Source organism: Cupressus sempervirens, chromosome 7 (genome assembly GCF_028749045.1).
Source record: "Cupressus sempervirens isolate cs-2001-9-10 chromosome 7, ASM2874904v1, whole genome shotgun sequence".
Classification (NCBI taxonomy): domain Eukaryota; kingdom Viridiplantae; phylum Streptophyta; class Pinopsida; order Cupressales; family Cupressaceae; genus Cupressus; species Cupressus sempervirens.
Window position 1 is genome coordinate 731,917,011 of NC_143124.1, and position 22,106 is coordinate 731,939,116.

Here is a 22,106-nt window from a genome sequence, read left to right on the forward strand (position 1 = left end):
ATAGGCAAGTATATGGCTTTTGAACATGTGCCACTGGTTCAAGTGAGCATGCAATTATATTGAATCAAATTATCAAAAACATCTAGCTTTTAAATCTAAAGCATCCTATGAGAGAACATTGATAGATTTTTGTGGCATGCTATAGCCAAATTTCCTACAAAATGTTTTTGAGAATCAGGGTATGTGCTACATAAAGGACCATTGATTGTGATTGAACAAAGATGATTCCTTCACATGATGTACAAGTGAAACCAAGAGAAGCATGACGAAGAACTGGAGTAGTCTCTAAAAGACAACACTTGACAAATCTAGATGTATTACATGCTGAAGTGTACTATAAATAAGGTAGTAATAACAATAAGAGTGAAACACGAGAAAAAAATATTAATCAAACAAGAAAACTCTACTAAAAATATGTTATGTACATAAAATACTCTCAATGGAAATATAAGGCTTTCTATTCTCTAGCTACATGTATGGTGTGACTTTATGTAACGCATTTACTCTCTCAGAACTCATATTACAGATGAGTAGAGCACATTTATAAGGATGATTATATCTGGAATCATTAGGAGACATTGGATTTAAATTATTGCTAATGGATCACCTTCCTATGGGTGTCACAGTTATTCTTCAAAGTAGATATTGCATAGAAAGGTATACTGGCATCATGCGAGCTAAGGAAGCATTATCAAACATGGCACCATGAGCACATGAATCAAATAAAAACTGTTGATAATATGTGTCATATCAAGGATGATTCAAACAAGTTGGGCAAGGAGTGCATCACTGTGATACATGGCACCAATCTGTTGAGAATACTACACTGAGGTTAGGCATCATTGGAAATTGGCATGGTGCTTGTAGGTGTTGGCACAGTGTGGCATGGGTGGAGCTGCATGGCATGAAAAACACTACTAAGGAGAAGGTGTGTCCCAGTGTGATTTAGCATAACAACAATTTGTTTTGCATCTTTCTGTGCTTTCAAAATTTTGCTGTACATTCTATGTCTTTTTTAAATCATTTACTCACTGCATACTCATATTTTATTTTACTGAATTTACACATTCCAGTTTTTATATCTACTGTCTTGATACTTGTCTCCATACCCATTCCCATCATAATCCCTAGGTAAATGCATGCAGAAACATCAAATAAGTGAATTGGCATAAACTTAACGCAACACCTAAGGCAAAGAGCAAGAAATGATAACAACAATGGAGCTAATCTCTTCTTGCACTAAATGTAAGAGGTGTGCCATTTAACATAGATTGGTGATTAAAAGGCGAAAAATGTGACCTCTGTTTATATACCATTCATACATATGACAAGAGAATAGACTAACTTAAAACAGTCGTGCACCCTGATATAATAAATAACATAGCTTACACATGAAGATCGCTTGATAAAAGGGGATTATTAAGATACATTGGGCTGGTATACGTTACACATTTAGGCTATGTGCATCACAAAAGCTCACGAACACATGTAGGGGCTCCATGCGCTAGGTACATAGTACCAAAAGCATAACCCAAAGGTGTGCTAAATGAATAGGTGACTCAATGAACATAACCTGAAGATGTACCATTCCGATCAATAACTCAATGAGGCCTATAGGAAAGTGGGCCAAATTACTACATGCAATAATAATATATTACAAAATCATAATAGACCCCTTATTCCTCCATACAATAATAAAATAAAAATACTTTTCTCCTAAGAGAATATAAATGTTCGGATGTCCCGATATATTGAATCTTACTCCTTTGTATATATATCTTTCTCTTCTAAAGGTGCAACCTTTCAAATAGAAAAGTTACTCTCTCTCAATACTTAAAATCACATCCTTGTATTTATTAATACTTTGCTTTAGATTATTTTAATTGCACCCTTTTTAATATAATCACCTGTTGGCTTTGTGATTATCGAGCTTTGAATGTGCAAGATAGAAAGATTATAACAACGCATATGTTGATTGTTTCATGTCTCTATGCTGACTGCTGTCTGTAATCAACTGCCTGAAGAAAATGTTTTCGTCCCTCTTTAAATTAATTCCTTCTATGTGTGAGTCAATTTATATAGAAAATGTCCTTTTAATCACATTCATAGCACCTTCTTCCTTGTTGTGAAATACTCTTTTGCATCCTGGATAATGATTTGGAAAAAATTTCCCTGAAATGTTTTTACATCAGATACTTCTGTATAGTACTGGGATGGATGTATTTACAAACCAACTTCCTTCTCCACATTATCCTAATCATCACCTCTACTTATTTTGAATCATATTTTATAAACATAAGTAGTGAGTAAGATCTAAAGGTAATCCCCTTACAATGATGTTTGGGACTCTAAAATTTGCCAAAATTTTAGAGTTCCATCACACTCTAGTAAAAGTGGCTTGGATTTCTTATTGAAAGGGCATTACAAGGTGGTTGTAACTTGTAATTTAATTATGACAAACTTTTTAACATAACTAACTCAATGTTATTACATTGTTAACATAAGCAATGAATGTGTTGTTGATGGCATAGTGTGATGGTTAAAGCATTGTATTGCCTTTGTAGCCACCAAGGTTCAAACCTCGTTGGGTTAATATGACCTGGGAATCTTGTGCAATCCTTAACATATGGTGCTTGAGGGTTATGTCTAGTTATTATAACCTTAGCACCAATGTTGTTGGCATTCATGCCAAGAGACTTAGTGCTCCAAACTATGGTCTAGACCCTTGTCAAGCTAGTTCGCTCAAAAGCTTTGTGCTCCTGCTAATCTATTGCGCTAACAGGTTTGGACTATTTGTGTTACTGTTTTGCATTCATGTTGAGGATGGCATCTTCATTTGTGATCTCACCTAGACATAACCAATGTAAAAAAAACCTTCTCACCAATTGAAAAAGAAGCAATAAATGTATCTATACAAAGTGTATTTGTGTCTTGACATCATAATTGTTAGGTTTGAACCATAAATGCATGAACACAAATAACTGATAAATCAACAACACATAAACACCAAAGGTACCCTGGGAAAACCCTCCCACTCGAGAGAAAAACCCAACCACACAAAGTACTCCTTTATTGAATAACAATGACATAGTCTTAGTTCACTCACAACCCTTTTGAGCTTTTTCTTAGAATGATGAGTCAACAAAAACTCCTCTTACAAAACATGGTATTTGCAACTACTTACCAATTGTTGCATACATGGACAAATAAAAACGACCTTTTACAAAACATCTTGTAAATACATTCTCCAGGATGCTATACACTCATATTGACACTATATGACAAAAAAAATGATAACCTACTACAACCACAACATGATATTAGCTCTACCAAAACAATGAAACATCAATCACCTTACACAGCAATATGTGCTCAACAGGATTACATTAAGACAATATCCTTCAAGAAAATAACAACTTGATAATATTAACTCCCCTTCACGGTGCTCGAACTGGTGTCTTATCAATGAATCATTGCATAAGAATAACCAAACAAATCATAGAATGAATTGCATCCTATGCAGGCTACACTGCTAGCATAAGAATATAGACCCATCAAAACAATTACTAACCTCTGCAAATAGATTGTCCAAGTCAACCAAAGACCAAAAGACAAAATTGAAACACGATAAGGAATCGACGATAACTACACAACACCATTTCATTTTTTTAGTGATCATGAATAACAACGTGATCACTATATCACATAGTTACACTACCCCGGGGGACGGGGGGGAACAAGTTTTCGAGATGAGGGGACAGAGCAGCCCTAATTTGGGGATGGTAGGGGGATAGGAGGCGGTAGTCGAAGATAGGGGTGTTCATACTATACTTATGGTACTTAAAATGCTAGTTATGAAAAGATGTAAAAGAGTAAATACTTAAACCTTGTATTGAATTGGAACATCAAACATTGAACATAAATAGTTGAATCAGCATACAGTCAACATCGAGACATCCACCCATCCTCAATGGAGGTGGCGAAATCTGGCGGCATCATTGGGGACGGCGGGATGAAGTCCCTAAGTCCCCAGTGCTTCCCTATCCCTGAGACTTGGGGCAAAAGCGAGGGGACGCGTCTCCATGTTACTATGCTATATCATCAATGCTTTGGGAAGACAATGAATCCTATCAAGAGTTGAAGATCACTAGACTTAAGCATTTTCTAGCAAACACGAGAAAATCAATTGAACATGAAACTTTGAACACTTGCTTTCCCATGGTAATTAGTAAGGACTATGACAATATTGAATAAGTATCAATTCATCTCCACAAACACTTGACGCCTCAAAATACAATGACCGCCACAATTAAAATGAGTTGGCAACAATAACACAGTTTCATTATACCATTAACACAACAGTCACAATAAAGTGTGACAATTATGTAAAAAGTCGAAAGTTGGAACCAAGACAACATTGTGTCTCCAACAACACCAAGGTTGTAAAAATTGTAGAACTGTTCTCAATCACAAACACCTTTGAGCAAGAACATCAACAAGAGAGTAGAACAATGATTGACAAAATTAACCCTCACAGGTAACAATAATTATAGCACATGTTGCTATCAAAACTCTAACACTCCGTCTTAACAAAAGAGATAACATTTATAGATTTTATGTCATGAAGTCCCTCAACATGACAAACACAATGGCTACCCCCATATGTGTTAAACACAAAACCTTATCACAGATTCTCTCGATGTGATAGCATCATGGATTCACTCAACATGATGTTTGCCATGGCTACTCCCATGTGTGAAATAAACACAAGCTCTCATCACGAAATCACTCAACGTGATGTTGTCATGGAGTCTCTCAACATGACATCCACTATGGCTACTCTCATGAGTGGAAAGAACAACAAGGGCTTTCACCTCGAATTTCTCCCTCTCAGAGAAAAGTACATTAAAAGGATTTCACCTCAAATTTCTCTAGCATAGAGAATTTTGCATTACAAGGGCTTTCATCTCAAATTTCTGTCTCAGAGAAAAATGTATTACAGCACATAATAAGAGCTACTAATAATCAGATTCCCTTTCAGCAAAGACCCCCTCTCATCAAAAGTTGCATTCTCACAACATAGATTATCACAAAAATTACTATTGACTCCAATGTTTGACCAAACAAGGAGCTTTTTCACTCACACTGCTAAACGAGGTTGTTGATCCTTTACAAAGGACTTGGCACTCTCCATTTGCCACTTAAACTCCATTTTTGAATCTTAGCACTTGCAGCAACTTCATCACCACCTCATCGAAGATTGTCTGCAATGCTTGCCATAGAGTACTGATATTCAACACAAACCTTTAAACCTTCTGACATGCTAGTGTCCAGCACTATCCTCCTTGACCTAATCCCTAATCACTCTATACTGAATGAGATTGTGGAGCTACTAAACTCAAAACAAGAAGGACTGTGCAATTAGGTTTTCTGCAAACTTTAGCACCAGAACTTGCAACACTACAACTCACATTGCTGACATCTTCACTTCTTTATAGAACTCCCTCTTGATCCCTGTTGCCTCAGAGATTACAAAGAGATTTTGTAATGGCCCTTGTCAATAGGCCACTAATAACCACTAATACTGAACTGTGTAATTTCGTCAAACACTTGGCATGCAAACTAAATATACCGCTGAAAATAAAATGCTGAATAAAGGGAATTGTTGTGCAACAAATCTACTCAAATAACTGATGTAAAATAGTGCCAATATATTCATTCAATGATAACTAGATGCTTTTACATATGATATGCGATTTTCATCTCAAGGCATTACAACATGGCACATTACAAACAAACACTTACTGGCTGAATACAACTGAGAATTTCTTACAACTATAAACTGAAATAAAAGAACCTGGATTGAGCAAATGCTGGAGACTGAATGTTGAAAACAAAAGGATGAAAATGCAACTCCAAACTGCCCTCTAATTTGCTGACCGTACGGCCTGCAGGTATAGCCGTACATGTACGGATTGGTACAGCTCCTAGCAAAAATAATTGCTGGGTTGAAAGGTGCCGAAAATGGTGTAGAAATAATCGCCAAGCTCCAAGGAAAATTCTCCAAGAAAATAAAAACCAAACTCCCAACCAATTATGAGATATGAGCAAAAATGTATGTCTACGCTGAAAATCGAACCCTACTAGAAATGTCCAAATAAGCCCAACTTGAAGTAGCTGAATACCACTTCCAAAGTGCAACCCTTCAAAGGATATTTCAGCTCCTCAGTTATGCAAATCCTTAGGAGACTCCATTCCTAATGATCAAATGACAATCTACAGACCAAGATGGCGCCACAAATGCTCAAAGAGAAAAGTAGTGTAAACTCAAGTCATAGGATGTCCAAATGAGAGGCCAAGCACTCTATTTATTCACTTTTCTAAGAAGCCTCTAAGAACTTCTAGAAGTATCCATAAAATATTCTTATGAAATCCCTTTATAATGCACTTTTATATAAAAAGTAACTTTATAAAATAAAAAGTGCAACTCAACTCAAAATTATAATATTTTGGCCCCACATAAAAATAAAAATATGATAAACCCCATCTCTCCAAGAGCAAATAAGACCATCCAATCCCCAAATAATCATCAGAATGACTCTCTCACCAAAACCATTTGCCTACGAGAGTCCATGATAGGCAAATTCAAGCAAAATAACATGTCAATAAAAAGGGGACATGACAGATTTTGTGGAATTGAATTCCCTTTGTTAATCTTAGAACCTTATGCTCTTAACTCATGCCTTGAATTCTTGAAATTCAACTCCTATTGAATGTCATCTCCTTCTCTTAGAAGAAACTGGTCACAAGATAGACTGAAACTTCATTCTTCAGCCTGCATAACTTCCTCACAGGCTGCATTAAATTCTTCGTTGAATGCAATCTCTCATCATCCTTGTGCACCTTTGATCTCAGTTTGACAGCTAAATAAGCTCGATGCACCCTTGTTGGAGGCTTGACAATGAAGAATAACCTTTAGTAGCACTAATATGTGTCCTCTTATGATAGGAAGGAAACCTCAAACCATGATGGCTATGAGAACACCTTTGAAAATGACCTTTGAAATCACTCGGATCAGGTAATTGATTCTCTGTAACTAAAAAATCAGTCACTTAATATCTGAAACATTAATAGTATGTCTGTTGTAGGAATCTGCGCAACCGAAACAGAGCAACCAGGCTTCCTAACTTTAAACAACACCTTCAAAGCTCGCCCAAAATAGTCTCAATTAAATCTGCAACCTTTATATGTCATCAATTCAGTCCTATGGCTACAAGCAGTGTCCCTGTGTTTGTTTAATTCAACAGCCTGCATGACTTTCTTACAAGATGCATCAAGCTCTTACTTGCTTGAATTCCTTACATAATCTCTCATCATCCTTTTGTTTCTTGATCCCTCCTGAAAACATTTTATAGAAATCAGTAGCAGTTCATAGAATCGAACTATCCTGAAGAGAAATATACAAACCGATGCTAAAAGCATACATAATTCTCTATTCCTAGTGTTATAACATAAATTAATTTTGACTACATAAAAAATTCATGAACAATATTCAAAGGTACAATCATAAAATACATCTCTCTTTGTTTTTGATCAATTTAGCAACGCTATTTCAGATTTTGGTCTTCATAGCTTTCCCTGCTATCATCATCATGGTCTCTTCTTCTAGATTTTTATCCATTGCTCCACTATTCCCCTCTGTAAAACAGCTCGTCAGTTTCGCATAACTCCAAATGGCTTCTCCTTAATCCCTCACAGCTTCTCAATGTGAATTTAGGGGCAAAACTATAACACAAGATATCTGCACATTCTTCTATGTACAGCCACTGTGTTCGTCCTTTTGTCAATTTCACCTGTTGGTAGTTCAACAAGATGCTTTGAAGAGGATTCTTCAGCCTATACATTAACCTCTTCACAGATCTGAACTTTATATTCAATATACAGTGAAGACCTTCCCATCAAAAAGAAGAGTTTGATACTGTGGGTACTACCAAAAGTGCCTAGCAAGCAATTCCATCATGTTGGATCTCTTCTAAAGAATAACTGGAGGACATAGAACTCTAGTGGGTTATCTTTGTCTCCACTCTAGGCACGACACAGAATAGAATTGTTAAACTTCAAGATCTCCATAATGATTGATTACCTGTTTACATTGAAGACCTTGATTCACCATAGCAGTCATGCTCACTATGTATTTAGCCATAACCAATATTAAGGAAATATTCAGATAAAACCAGAAGGAATATAGTCTCACAGCCACACCTCTGACACTCTCTTTCAAACTCAGAAAATGAACTTTCTCTCAAATAGAGTAAGCATTCATTTCTTACAAATTTTTGACAACGCGGAGAAACTTACACCATTAGATCTTGTACAGGTGCTAATATGAAAATTCTGCAATCTTAGTAGTGTCACTTTGCAACAGCCAAAAATCTTCTTAATAATTTATCTTCAAATGGCTAGAGGTCTATGTGAGAGCAAAGAAACTTCTCACAGCAGCAAGTAGATATAGAACACAATTGTAACCAGAAACTCGCTGTAACACACTCCTATAGCTTCTCATGGTTCCAATTAAAAAATCTTTAAAATTTTGTTCACATTGTCTCTGTCTTCTCAGCAGTCTTGAAATAATTGCAACAATCATCAGATTGCTGACAACCAAAGCAAATGTTGTCACTTGACAAGAATGATTTGATAGAATTGTGCAGTTGGATTCTTCAGATCACAACTGCAGTTTTAGATATAAATTTGCATGCAAAAATAAGCAATGAAATCCTACGATCCCTCTCCAGCCACAAGACCTTTTAAACAAAAGTGCAAACCAAAGAACACTGGCAGTGTCTATTAGAAGGGTGCGGGAGTTACATGACAGCCATGACAGTGAAGGAAAACTCTGTTCAAGCATGAGATGGTATCTCAGTACATCACAGAGACCCATTCACCATATCAAAACCTACAAGAAACACACTAGAAAAGAATAATTCGATGCTGGAATAAATATGGTTATGGATCTTTCCTTAAACTCACTCTGATAACATGTTAAGTTTTGAACCAGAATTGCATGAAAACAAATAACTGATAAATCAGCAACACATAAACACCAGAGTTATTCTCAGGAAACCCTCCTACTCGAGGGAAAAATCCAGCCACACAAAAAGTATTCATTTATTGAATAACAATAACAGAGTCTCAATGCATAGCTCAAAACCCTTTTAAGCTTTTTCTCAGAATAACGAGTCAACAGATAGTTCTCTTACAAAATAAGGTATTTACAACTACACACCAAAGTGTTGCATAGAGAGATAAATAAAAACAACCTTTTACAATAACTCTTGTAGATACATGCTCCACAATGCTATACACTCATACTGACAATCTATGAACAAACAAAAATTCTTCCATAACATACTACAGCAACGACAAGACATTATCCTCTGCCAAAACAGTAAAAAATCAATCACCTTACACGGCAATATGTGCTCAACAGGATTACAGAGACAATACCCTTCAAGAAAATAAAATCTCAGTAATAGTATCTCCCCTTCTCGATGCTTGAACTGGTATCTTATCAATGAATCATTGCATAATAATAACCAAACACGTCATAGAGTGAATTTCATTGCACGAAAACCAAAGAATACTTCATTGTGAACTAATGGAAAAAAAACCTCCAAAAAAGGACTCTCCAGATCAACTGAAGACCAAAGGACAAAACTGAAGCATAATAAGGAATTGGCAGTAGTTACACAACACTTTTTCATATTTTTTTGTAATCATGAATAACCACATGATCACAATATCATCAATGCTTGGGTAAGACAATGAATCCCGTCGAGAGTTGAAGACCACTCAACTCAAAAGTTTTCCAGCAAACACGGGAATATCAATGGAACATGAAACTGTCGACACTTGCTTTCCCATGTCAATTAGTAAGGATGGTGATGGTGATGGTATCGAATAGGTGTCGATTCATCTCCACAAACACTTGATGCCTCAAAATATAATGACCGCCACAATGAGATGAGCTGGTAACAATAACACAGCCATGTCATGACCATAAACACAACAGTCATATGTAGGTGCAACAGTTATGTAGAAAGTCAAAGGCTGGAACCAAAATACCATAGTGCCTCCAACAACACCAACATAGGTTGCAGGAAATTGTAGAACAGTTTATCATAGCCATTTTGAGCAAGAACAACATCAAGGGAGATAGAAAATGATTGACAAGATCAACCATCACAGCTAACAATAATAGCTCCTGCTGCATTCAAGTATTAAATAGATAGCAAAGTATATTAAATATATGACTTGATTAAATGAAAAAAAATTAAATACAGCATAATTGCATTACTGTAAAGAGAAGCTTTTAGATGTGATATTAAAATCAAAATATATTTATTAGTTCAAGAAAAGAGCAATCATAATAGCAATTGTGAAGTGCTCTTTCCCGTCCTTATGATGAAATATCAATTCTTTGGCCATTTATATATTAATTTGATTTTGTCAAATGATAGACACACTCCACTCTCGTGTTCTGTTTAAAATTTCTTATCCTTCAACATGACAGTTTATTCTAAATAATCAGAGGTCGGTTCTGCACTTTGTTGTGTAGTTGGTCGCTCCACATTGAGATTATTTTTAGCCTTTCTTTCTATTTAAAGTTTTCCTCCAGCAGAATTTGTCAAATTCCCCTTTCTATTTCAGGAAGAACTTTGGTTTCATTTACAAAAACTTCAAAATTGTTCTCAATCTTGCACTTTTTTCATCACCCTCGTTTTTTTCCATATCTATTGATAGGGCCTTAGCAACAAATCTGGGTTCCTGCAATTGTAGAGAACTTCATTTGAACTGCAACAATCACAAGTTAGGTCAAATTGTTCACTCTCAGTTTCTCTATGCATTAGATCTTATGGAATGTCCCCAAATTGCTATGTATATATTTTGACCAAAATTAACAATTCCAACAATATAGTATAGTAAACATTTTGAAGTTAACTCATTAAAAGTTATATAATTTGGATTTAACGAACAATTAACATGATATGAATAATAGTTTCCTATAAACATAAACCTAGCTTATTCCATAGCCAACCATAGTAGAATTTGGGATGGAAAAACCTCAAAAGGGTGCCTGGAGACTGTTTGGCCCGATTAAGCACAAAGGCATAGCACATCCAGCTATAACAGCCCACCCCTGACCCACAAGAGGCAGGATCATCCAGCTAAAACAATTTCATCACTCGGAGTGGTCTACTTAGTTGGAGGGAACTAGACTATTGCCTCCCATAACTTGTTTCCCTCCATTCCACATATGATGCTTGTGGGAACCAGGAATAGATCAAACTTATTAATTAATGAAACACAAAAAATTGACAAGGGTTCACTAATTTCTTATTTAATGATGTATTAAAAGAGTAAAGATGTCTAATGACATTGCATATCACTAAGCATACATATTAAACATATTTACATTCCCAAGCATGCCAGTCTAAATCAGAATTCTATTATTGAATGCTGTATATATATTTCTAATCTGCTCTAATTTCTTTTATTTTCTTCAATTGCTGATTTGAGATATTTGTGAGTTATTATTTATCGATTTCTGATTACCTGATTGATAAATGAAGCAATGAATGTATGCAGATTTGATTGCTGAATTGGTTTTTTTCTTGATTGCAAGATGAGGTGATGATTGATGTGGATTTGATGATTGCTTGTTTAACCTTGCTGATTCATTGTTTCCTTGATTTCTTGAGGAATTAATGATTGATAAATGAAGGATTTGTTTGGATTGATTCATCATTGATGATTGATAAGTCCTCCAATGCTTGAAATAAAATCTCCTTTATATTTTATTGGGGAAAGGGTCACTGTCTTTCATAAGAAGTAACTACTTGTCATTGTTGCATTTGAGAATATTATATTATTCCCCAAATTGATCTCGCTTAGATGTCCTTAAATGAAACCTTCTCCCCTTTATATCTTCCAATGTGAGGGAGAGTCGCACCTCTTTATCATGTCTGACCTTTGCAATGATCACAACCTTTCACAATTACCACCCTTTAGAATAATCACAGCCCTTCATCAGTTCTGCCCTTTGCAAGTTTCACAATCTTCCATTGTTACCACTCTTTGAAAGAGTCACAACCCTTCATCATTGCTGCCTTTCAAGCAAGTTGCAACCTTTCATAATTGACACTCTTTGGAAAAGTTACAACCCTTCATCGTTTCTGCCCTTCATCGTTTCTGCCCCTTGAACGAGTCACAACCTTCCATATTTACCACCCTTTTGAAAAGTCGCAACGCTTGTATCTTTTGCCTTTGAAAGAGTCACTTCTTGATTTTCTTTGCATTCCTTATTTCTCTTCAATTAATTCTTTCTTGATTCACATCTTCCATTTTCTCTTCCTTCCTCTCTCCCCACTTTCAAATGAAGTTATCTTCTCCCTTTTATGTCTCATGTTTGAGGGAAGGACAACTTTTCATTTCATGCCTTTTGACCATTCATTCTACTCAACTGAAAATAACAACTACAATGGTACAATTGAAACTAACACTGGTAAACCAAAGTGCACTAATTCTAAAAATAATATGTATCAGCAAATACACAAATCTGAGATAAGTATTCAAATCTCATTTTTTTTGTTGACCAAACAATTCATACAAAAATGTACCAGGCTAGAATACTTGTCCACACTAGCTGGAAATTGCAGAAATTTCCTACTGCTGTATAAATGCACTCCAATCTACAATTTTGAGAATAAAACATCTTGAATCTACCATCATTGGTCAAACCCTAGTTCATTTGCTTTGTTGACATCATGTATGGCTGAGAGTGGAATATGGCCAGCTGAAAGATGATACCAATGGATTAATTTACTGACTTTTTGGTCTGATCTGTAGGATGTTGTTAAGGAATTACACCCAGGCCGAAGTATGTGTCCTCTACTGCATTTTCTAGCAACATATGAAATGATACAGCTCAGCGGAGATTATAATTGTCATTAAACTTGGCAATTAAGACTTTTCATATTTGTGACTTCTCTTCCCTTCCACCAAGCTGCTCAGAATCAAGGGTTTTTGTCCTTGATCCTCTAAAAAATCCAAACCTGAAGTATTCCTGTTGGTGTAAATAGGTATTTACTATTTACACTTTACTTAAGTTTACTTAGGTTAGTGCATTATTTTATTATTTCTCTTTATGAGACAGTTAGGAGTTTGTGCATCTTCTAGAGTTGTCATGTAGACAACACAGAAGTACGCAACTATAATTATGCACATGGTGTCTACACCACAGGAGTTTGCATCATTCACTGAATTGTCATGCAGACAACACAGTTTTTTACACTCCTAATTTAGCACATGTTGTCTACAACACTGATGTGCGTGTTTCACCTTTGTAGGCTTATCCTCTCATCATCGCACTTACTTTCGTGCATAATGGAGGATAACCCATATCTGGTGGACATGTGCCTAGTTGTTGGACTTATCATGATGTTGATTCTGAGGCATTCTAGATGCATCTCAGAGGCCTTTATATTGAGGCACTCCTAGTGTACTTGTACATAGAATTGAATACTATACAGTTATTCTAATCATGCTCTGGTCTAATTTGTGCTTGTGTTTTGAGTTCCTTGGTCTTGGGTAAATTCTGACCTAAGACAAATTCTTACATGGTATCAAAGCGGAGGGAGATACTCGTCACATAGCCATTGGAGATCTCGTTGCTTCATCTCTCTAAGGGACCCGATTCAGATCCGGAGGATCAGCTGCAATTGGGAGCGTCTAGAGCCGAAGCGGACCTCACCATTGCGTCCGGAGCAACAATTTGGTGAAGATTGACTATAAATTTGCCTATTTTAGGCCATAGTCAACCGAGAAGCAAAAAATTTTTGTAGAAGGTCCGCTCTGCAAATCTGAGTATGGTCTTTTTTCAATCTGATTAATTAAATTTCGGATCCTTTTTTCTGCTATTTTTGCATATTTCAGAATTTCTTTTTTTTTGCTATTTTTGCATATTTCAGAATTTTTGTTCAAATTATTTGCCTAGACGGGCATGTAGAGATAAGCAGAGAAAAAAAAAATTAGCGCACAGGCACCGTATATTCCGCAAGGAATATTTTATTTAATTCACAGGCGGTATTTTCATTTGGAAATCCAACATAGAAGAGTGTGAGCTCCGGTGAAATTATTTCCAATGGGTTGGATCCTCCATTTTTCGGCCTAAGGGACTAAACAACACCCGTCTACACTAAATCTTCGGCATACATCATACTATCGGCAACCATCCAACAAACAAAACGAGCGCTTTTTATTTTATGCTATCCACGGCTTCTTTTTAAAGACGTCTCTATTCGCAGGCTTCATCAATGTGGGAATAATACTCCCAACACCGATGCCATATAACTCAAACCCACCGGCCGTTCTTTCCACTTCCGGCAGCCACTGCAACATTTTTCAGGCAATCCCTACGCTCGCCACGTGTTCGCTTGTCACCTCCAACTGCACGATCCACAAGGTGTCTAGCTATACCTGCGACCTCCAGACACCGCCTAACACATGTCGCTATTATATTTGCTGCTTACAGAATAGTTAGCATTGAGTCAGCAGTACACGTCTGCCTTTTCCGTACAGTGCCACGTCATCATCCATACCGGATGACATCATCACAGGCTTGAGCAGACGCTGACATCAGCAAACCACGATCCTAAAATTGACGGCCATTTGACCGTCAAATTTAACACAGTGTTTTCCTCTGCAGACCCCTCTTCATATGCAGTTTTGATTTAGTAGCCCAACTTCAAATGGCCATAACTCGATCATACGAACTCCAAATCAGATGCGATATTTTTTTATTTTGGGTAAAATTTCCTGAATTTTTCAGTGGTGTAGCTAGTCTCTGGTTTTGGTGCTCGGATTGGTCAGTATAAGCATTTTTTGGCAATTGTACCTGTCTAAACCTGCTTTTTGCAACTTAAAAGGCATCGTACGAGCTCATCTAGACTCCTTTTCAGGTTCCTTTTTTTTTTAGAGTGTATATTTTTTCCTCTAGTTTTCAGATCTGTAGTCAGATTGTAGTCTTGTGAGGACAAAAATACCACTTTCAGAGATAGGTCCTGTTTTGCATTGTAATGCTTCACAATTGATGTAATTTTGAGCTACATTGTAATAGTCCAGATTTGTACTCTATTCAGAGGTTGTAATCAACAAAATTAGAAAGCCCACTTTGTCCATTTTGGCAAGTGGCCCATTGTAAACGCACTATATATAAAGTGCCAAAATCATTTCTTTTGGGGGGAATTTTTTTTATTCTTTTGGTGTAAATAGGTATTTACTATTTACACTTTACTTAAGTTTACTTAGGTTAATGCATTATTTTATTATTTCTCTTTATGAGACACTTAAGAGTTCGTGCATCTTCTAGAGTTGTCATGTAGACAACACAGAAGTACGCAACTCTAATTATGCACATGGTGTCTACACCACAGGAGTTTGCATCATTCACTGAGTTGTCATGTAGACAACACAGTTTTTCGCACTCCTAATTTAGCACATGTTGTCTACAACACTGATGTGCGTGTTTCACCTTTGTAGGCTTATCCTCTCATCATCGCACTTACTTTCGTGCATAATGGAGGATAACCCATATCTGGTGGACATGTGCCTAGTTGTTGGACTTATCATGATGCTAACTCCAAGGCATTCTAGATGCATCTCAGAGGCCTTTATATTGAGGCACTCCTAGTGTACTTGTACATAGAATTGAATACTATACAATTATTCTGATCATACTCTGGTCTAATTTGTGCTTGTGTTTTGAGTTCCTTGGTCTTGGGTAAATTCTGCCCTAAGGCAGATTCTTACAATTCCAATAACTTGTAAGTGAAAATTCTCAACCAAAGATATGCCAAATGAGCTCCCAAATAGTTTTCATTTTCATCACTAACCCTAATTTTGAATAAGGCTTCCATTTGCCCCTTTTAATAATATAATAACTTTATTCTATTATGCCTTCTTATAAAAATCGAACCACAAGGGGCAGTTCTCCATTACATTATTTGTCCCCTCTCATTAAAATAACATTTTTTCGCTTTATTAACTAGGGAAAGGGGCCCAATAATTTATTATAACTTATTCCCTCATATAAAATTACTATAATATCATTTTATTAAGTCCAAACTTAGTTAAATATTTCATTATTTATTATTAAATTCCAATGTGGAGCTCAAAATCGAGATCCATCTCAAATGTTGTGATCACCTTTGCTATATGACTAGCAAATCCTCCTAGAAAATAGGAAATTTCACTAAAATTTAGGAACCATGCTCAAAGTCTCAAAAATTGTCCAAGAGGTCTTTACACATCTCCTCAGTCTCTAGAGTGGTCAACATGTTAACTACCAGCTCTCCCTATAGTCTAGGGATGCTCCTAAAAAGTAGGAGACTAGACTTGTGATCCAAAACCTAAATCCCAATGGTTTCTCGTTTGCTATACGTGCCCCCAAGATGTATATCGGTGAACTAAGACCTTAAAAAAGGAGTGCATCCTAAAAAATAGGAAATGCACTCAAAGTCTTCAAAATGCTCACAGAGGTCTCTTTAGATGCCTCTTAGACAACTCTCAATCAATCCCTAAGACTTAGGGATCCCACCTAAATTTTTATGAAACTATTGTCAAATTCTCCAAACTACCTAAATAGCTCATGCATGACTTTCAACACCCAGTATGGGTCCACTGCACACTCTGTCGGCCCATAGGGACCTAGATAATAGGACAAGCATGATCGTCTGTGTGTCTCCTTTAAAGGGGCCATTATAGTCCTTTCTTCTTGGATATTGGCATCTTGAAAACCGATTGTTAAATTCCATATCAATTTGGAAAATATTGCTCCTCTCAACCACTACACTACTCTAATATAAACATTAGCATACCAGAAGTGAAGCAACTCACCAAGGATCCACAAATAAATACACCACACATGTCGATGCCAAGATCCCACAAAGGCCATGTATAGAACATTGTCCACTCTCACCGCTCCCCTTTGATATAAGGATCATATTAGCTGAACACCTAGAGCAACATACGAGAAGTCTGGAACCCTTATGAAATCAAACAAATCAACACCCAAATCCCAAATCAAAATATAGACCCTACTACATAAAATGCCAAAGAAGTATATCAAATCAATGCAACAAGGTAACCATTTGTGTATTTAGAACATCCAAAAGACATGAAAATGCACTCCATGTGCCAAGAAGTGCATCCTAAAAAATAGGAAATGCACTCAAAGTCTTTGAAACACTCATAAAGGTCTCCATATGCCTCTTATACAACTTTAATTCAATACCTAAGAAATAGGGATCCGTCCTTTATTTTTATGAACCTATCATCAAATTTTCCAAATTGCCTAAATAGCTCATGTGTGACTTTCTACGCCCAATATGGGTCCCCTCCACACTCTATTGGCCTATAAGAACCTAGATAGTAGGCCAATCACAATCGTTTGCATGTCTCCTTTAAAAAGGCCATTATAGCCCTTCCTTCCCAGATATTGCTAGCCCTTAAAGGAAACTACATCTGCATGTTGGAAACCAATTATTAAATCCCATGTCATTCTAGAACATATTGCTCCACTCAACCACTATGCCACTCTAATATAAAAATATGTATCCCTGAAGTGAAGCGTTACATCCCAAATTTTTTATCTTTCTAAATAATCTTATAGTCATTGCAATGGTTAGTTAAAACTCTCAGATGTCATGATCTTGTGAAATGGAAGTTATGGTTAACCATTTTGATTTGTGCGAAAATGACTTGTTAGTTGTTCCTTGTTATTTAAACTGATAATGAATGCTTATATTTTAAGATAAATGTTACTAGTGGTTAGTCGTTGCACTTATCAGTTATTGTTATTGTTTTTGATATTTTGATTTAAAAAAGGAGGAACATGTTATTACTGTGGAAATATGCATTTTGGTTACAGGAGCAAACGAAGGGGGGAAGCATTGCTAAATGGGATTCAAGGAATGGGGCACCAAAACAAAAAGGTCCATTAACAGATTATCAAGTATGACCTCTAACCACCTTGATGAAGGATTTAACGAATAGACAATACAGAATGTACCTTGGGCAATCATGAGCTAATCAGTCAATTCTTAAAACAAGTAAACATTTAATTAACTATTGGGAAGATAGGTATTACCTTCTTTTGACTTTATTGCGACTTTAAGTTGTCGTCAGTATGTGAATCTATATATTGGCACCATGGTATTTTAACACCTATAATTTGCACCTACATGTTTGGCCATATATACGTACATATGTGTGTGTGTATAACTTAATATATAGTGAACCACATGATTTTAGTTACACATGCATATGTATCTATACATAGGCATAGGTGTACGTACAATTATAGGTGACATCAAATAACATGATGTCAATATATAATTATATTTTGTGTATGCATCAACCTTGTGTAGCTAAACTTATTTGTCTCTCATCGATTCCATAATGTTTGAGATTTTGCCACCACCATATCGGTCATAATCTTCTTTTAGAACATTCATGAGGAGTTACTTTTGCTCGATGAAATATCATGTCACACGACTCCCCTTTCTTGTAACGAAGGGAGCGTGCAGTATTATATGGGAGCATTCTACAACCAAAGGTTGCTTCCTAGTTTTTGCACCTATCTTTTTCCTAATCATAAGAATACGTGACATTGATATACCATTCTTCTTGTTGCATATGTGGCATTGATAAGCCTTCATTTTGGTTGCACTTCAGCACCATCAAACTGCAAGTAATCGACATTTTCTCAAAGTCCAGTAAGCAAACTTAAGACTAAGCTCTTAGTGATGTATTGCAATCACCACGTGAGAATCAATATCCAAGTCATGCTACCATCTACCATTGTTTCACTTTTATATGCATCATGTCTTCTTTCAAACTTATCGATGTTAATGAATGTCCATACTGACATCCTGAATTTACAATCCATGGATTTAAAAACACCAGTATTATCTAAAGGCGTGATTAATGAATTAGAGTGAGCTATGCTATTTCTTTTCATTCTCTATTTTTGTATTTCAGGCGATGGATGTCATATAGACCCAATCAACTAACTTTTTTTTCACCTTTATTATTTTCGTTTAGCAATCACAACCAAGTGTGTATGTTGTACAACAAATATATATATAGAGAGCTTGTCCTAATATTACTTAGGAGGTCTAACTTATACAGTGGTATAGTCTATATACAATGGAGATAAGAATCAAACTTGAGAAAGAAATTCTGGTAACTATAACAGAGATGCACTAGTATATGTTGATACCTCCCAGGATACATCCTAGACCAGGAAAGTCAAGTACGAATGGGTGAGGAGAAGTAACCTTGCAAAAATAACTTAAATGTCAGAACAAGAACCATTAAACAAATCAAAACTGTACAAGTTGGGTCAGCTCATGATTGTCCAAATGTATGTATATTCTGGTTGTCAAGCGATGAGTGATCGGGTTTATATACACTACCCATCTAAATACTTGGCCAAGGTAGGTTAGAGGCATGCTTGCCGCATTTGATCGCCAGAGGTGTAGGTGCTAGTTGACAGAGGGGAGGTTTAATGGAGGATATCCATTGCCTTGTCTATTGCTTAGTCGACACTAACACCACAATGCTCGAATGGCAGGACCATGGTGCCCCAAGCCTAACCCTGGGGTAGGGATGGCCTTTCTCATTAGAGATTGTTCCACGATTGGGAGGTTAAGCCTATGCCAATGCTTCTCCTCTTCACCAAATGTCGAGGCTTGCACAACACATTATCAGATATCGATACTTGAAGAGTTCTTGAACTTGAGTGTGTTCCCTCATCTTATTTTCATGTTATCCCTTGAAGTGTATATTTGTTTAGTTATGTTCATCATAGTATCAAGTGATTATGGTAGAAGTAATTATGGAAGTTAAATTAGTTTCTTTTCATGTAACTTGGAAAAGGATTGATTCTTAACTATTGTTTACATTTCTTGTATATTGAACTCGGTAGTTAGTTTTTCTTTCTAAATGAAGTAACGAATATAACTACTTTATGTCATTCTATTATGAAGGATAGATTTATCTCTAGAAATAATCTTTATTTTTCCAACATATAAGAAATAATTTGTTACATAAAGAAAACTCACCAAGGATCCACGAAAGAAATACAACACACATGTCGATGCCAAGAGCCCACAAAGGTCATGTGTAGAACATTGTCCACTCTCACTGCTCCCCTTTGATATAAGGGTCATATTACCTGAACACCTAAAGCAACATACTAGAAGTTTGGAACCCTTATGAAATCAAACAAATCAACACCCCAATCCCAAATCAAAATATAGGCCCTACTATATGAAATATCAAAGTATATCACATCAATGCAACAAGGTAACCATCTGTGTATGTAGAGCACCTACAAAACATGAAAATGCGCTCCCATGTGCCAAGGAGTGCATCCTAAAAAATAGGAAATACACTCAAAGTCTTCAAAACGCTCACAGAGGTCTCCAAATGCCTCTTAGAGAAGCCCTAGTTAATCTCTAAGAAATACGGATCTCTCCTAAATATTTATGAATGTGTCATCAAATTCTTCCAAACTACCTAAACAACTCATGCACGACCTTCTACACTAGCTCTGGGTCCCCTCCACACTCTGCTAGGCTACAGGAACCTAGATAGTAGGCCAATCATAATCATCTATGTGTCTCCTTTAAAGCAGCCATTACAGTCGTTCCATCCTACATATTGCTTGTCCTCAAGGAAACTGTATTTGCATGTTGAAAACCGATTGTTAAATCCCATATCAACCTAGAACATATGGCTCCATTCAACTGCTACACTACTCACCATAAGTGAAGTAGCTCACCAAAAATCCACGAAAGAACTACACCACACATGTCGATGCCAAGATTCCACAAAGGTTATGTGTAGAACATTGTCCACTCTCTCTACTCCCCTTTGTTATAAGGGTCATATTACTTGAACACCTAAAGCAACATACTAAAAGTCTGGAACCCTTATGAAATCAAACAAATCAAAACCTGGATCCCAAACCAAAATATAGGCCCTACTGCATGAAATGCCAAAGAAGTATAACACATCAATACAACAAGGTGATATGTAAAACATCCAAAAAACATAAAAATGCACTCCCATGTGCCAGGAAATCAACTCCAATGGCCACCATGCCTTGCAATCACAACTCGGACTAGTAAACTGAATAATGTCATAGGCGCCATCATACCAATGCAACCCATAGAAAGGTATCTCATACTTCAGGTCCATCCAATAATCATACTCCCATGCACTCCCAAATGACTGAATAGCTAATGTAGGCCACGAAAAATCAGGAAATGCAACTTAACTCCAACTAGGATAGCCAATGTCCCATGTATGACCTATGAAGTATGGATCACCAGTCAACAAGTAGATCGCTGCCATACCATCAGAAAGCGGTGACATAATCTATGAGGAGCTATGGGTAACTTCAGTATTCAATATAGAAAACATTGGAGTGTTAGATCCACTATGAATGTCATCACATACCTCATCAACTCTAGGTAGGAAGGAGTCAGCTTCATAGCTAACCAACTCTACCTCAATGTTCTCAAAGCAAGGGCTCAAATTTGACTCATGAGATGGAATTGAACTGCTGGTAAAACTCAGAAAATCATTCTTATGCTCACTCTTTTCTGGAAGAAAAAAACAGTCTTATGCTTACTCTTTACCAGAAGAAATAAAGACCTAAAGGATGTTTTTCTTTGTCCCCATGCATTGTCTAGCTGATTGCAACATTCTTTGACTCTTTTGAAGTTTTTACTTCCCTGGGCAACAAGCATCTTGCCTTGGGTAGCTCTATGTATCCAGTGTGCATCTATCCTCTGAGAGTGACCTACGTCCAAAGCCCAAAGTACTTTAAAATCAAACTTATGATGGGTTGTATCATTCCCATCACTGTGGCTCATGCTTAAACTATGTGTACCCTCAACTGTAGGATGTGAATCCATATCCTCTTCTTATTGCAAGCTGCCATATATTGGAAAAGAGGGATTATGATAGTGCTATTA

General features: G+C 36.5%; 1 protein-coding gene across 1 annotated transcript in view; it reads right to left on the reverse strand.

The window, feature by feature from the left end:
* Positions 1–22,106, reverse strand: part of LOC149549321 (Tic22-like family protein) — a 139,820-nt gene that overhangs the window by 105,537 nt on the left and 12,177 nt on the right. The window lies entirely within an intron of this gene.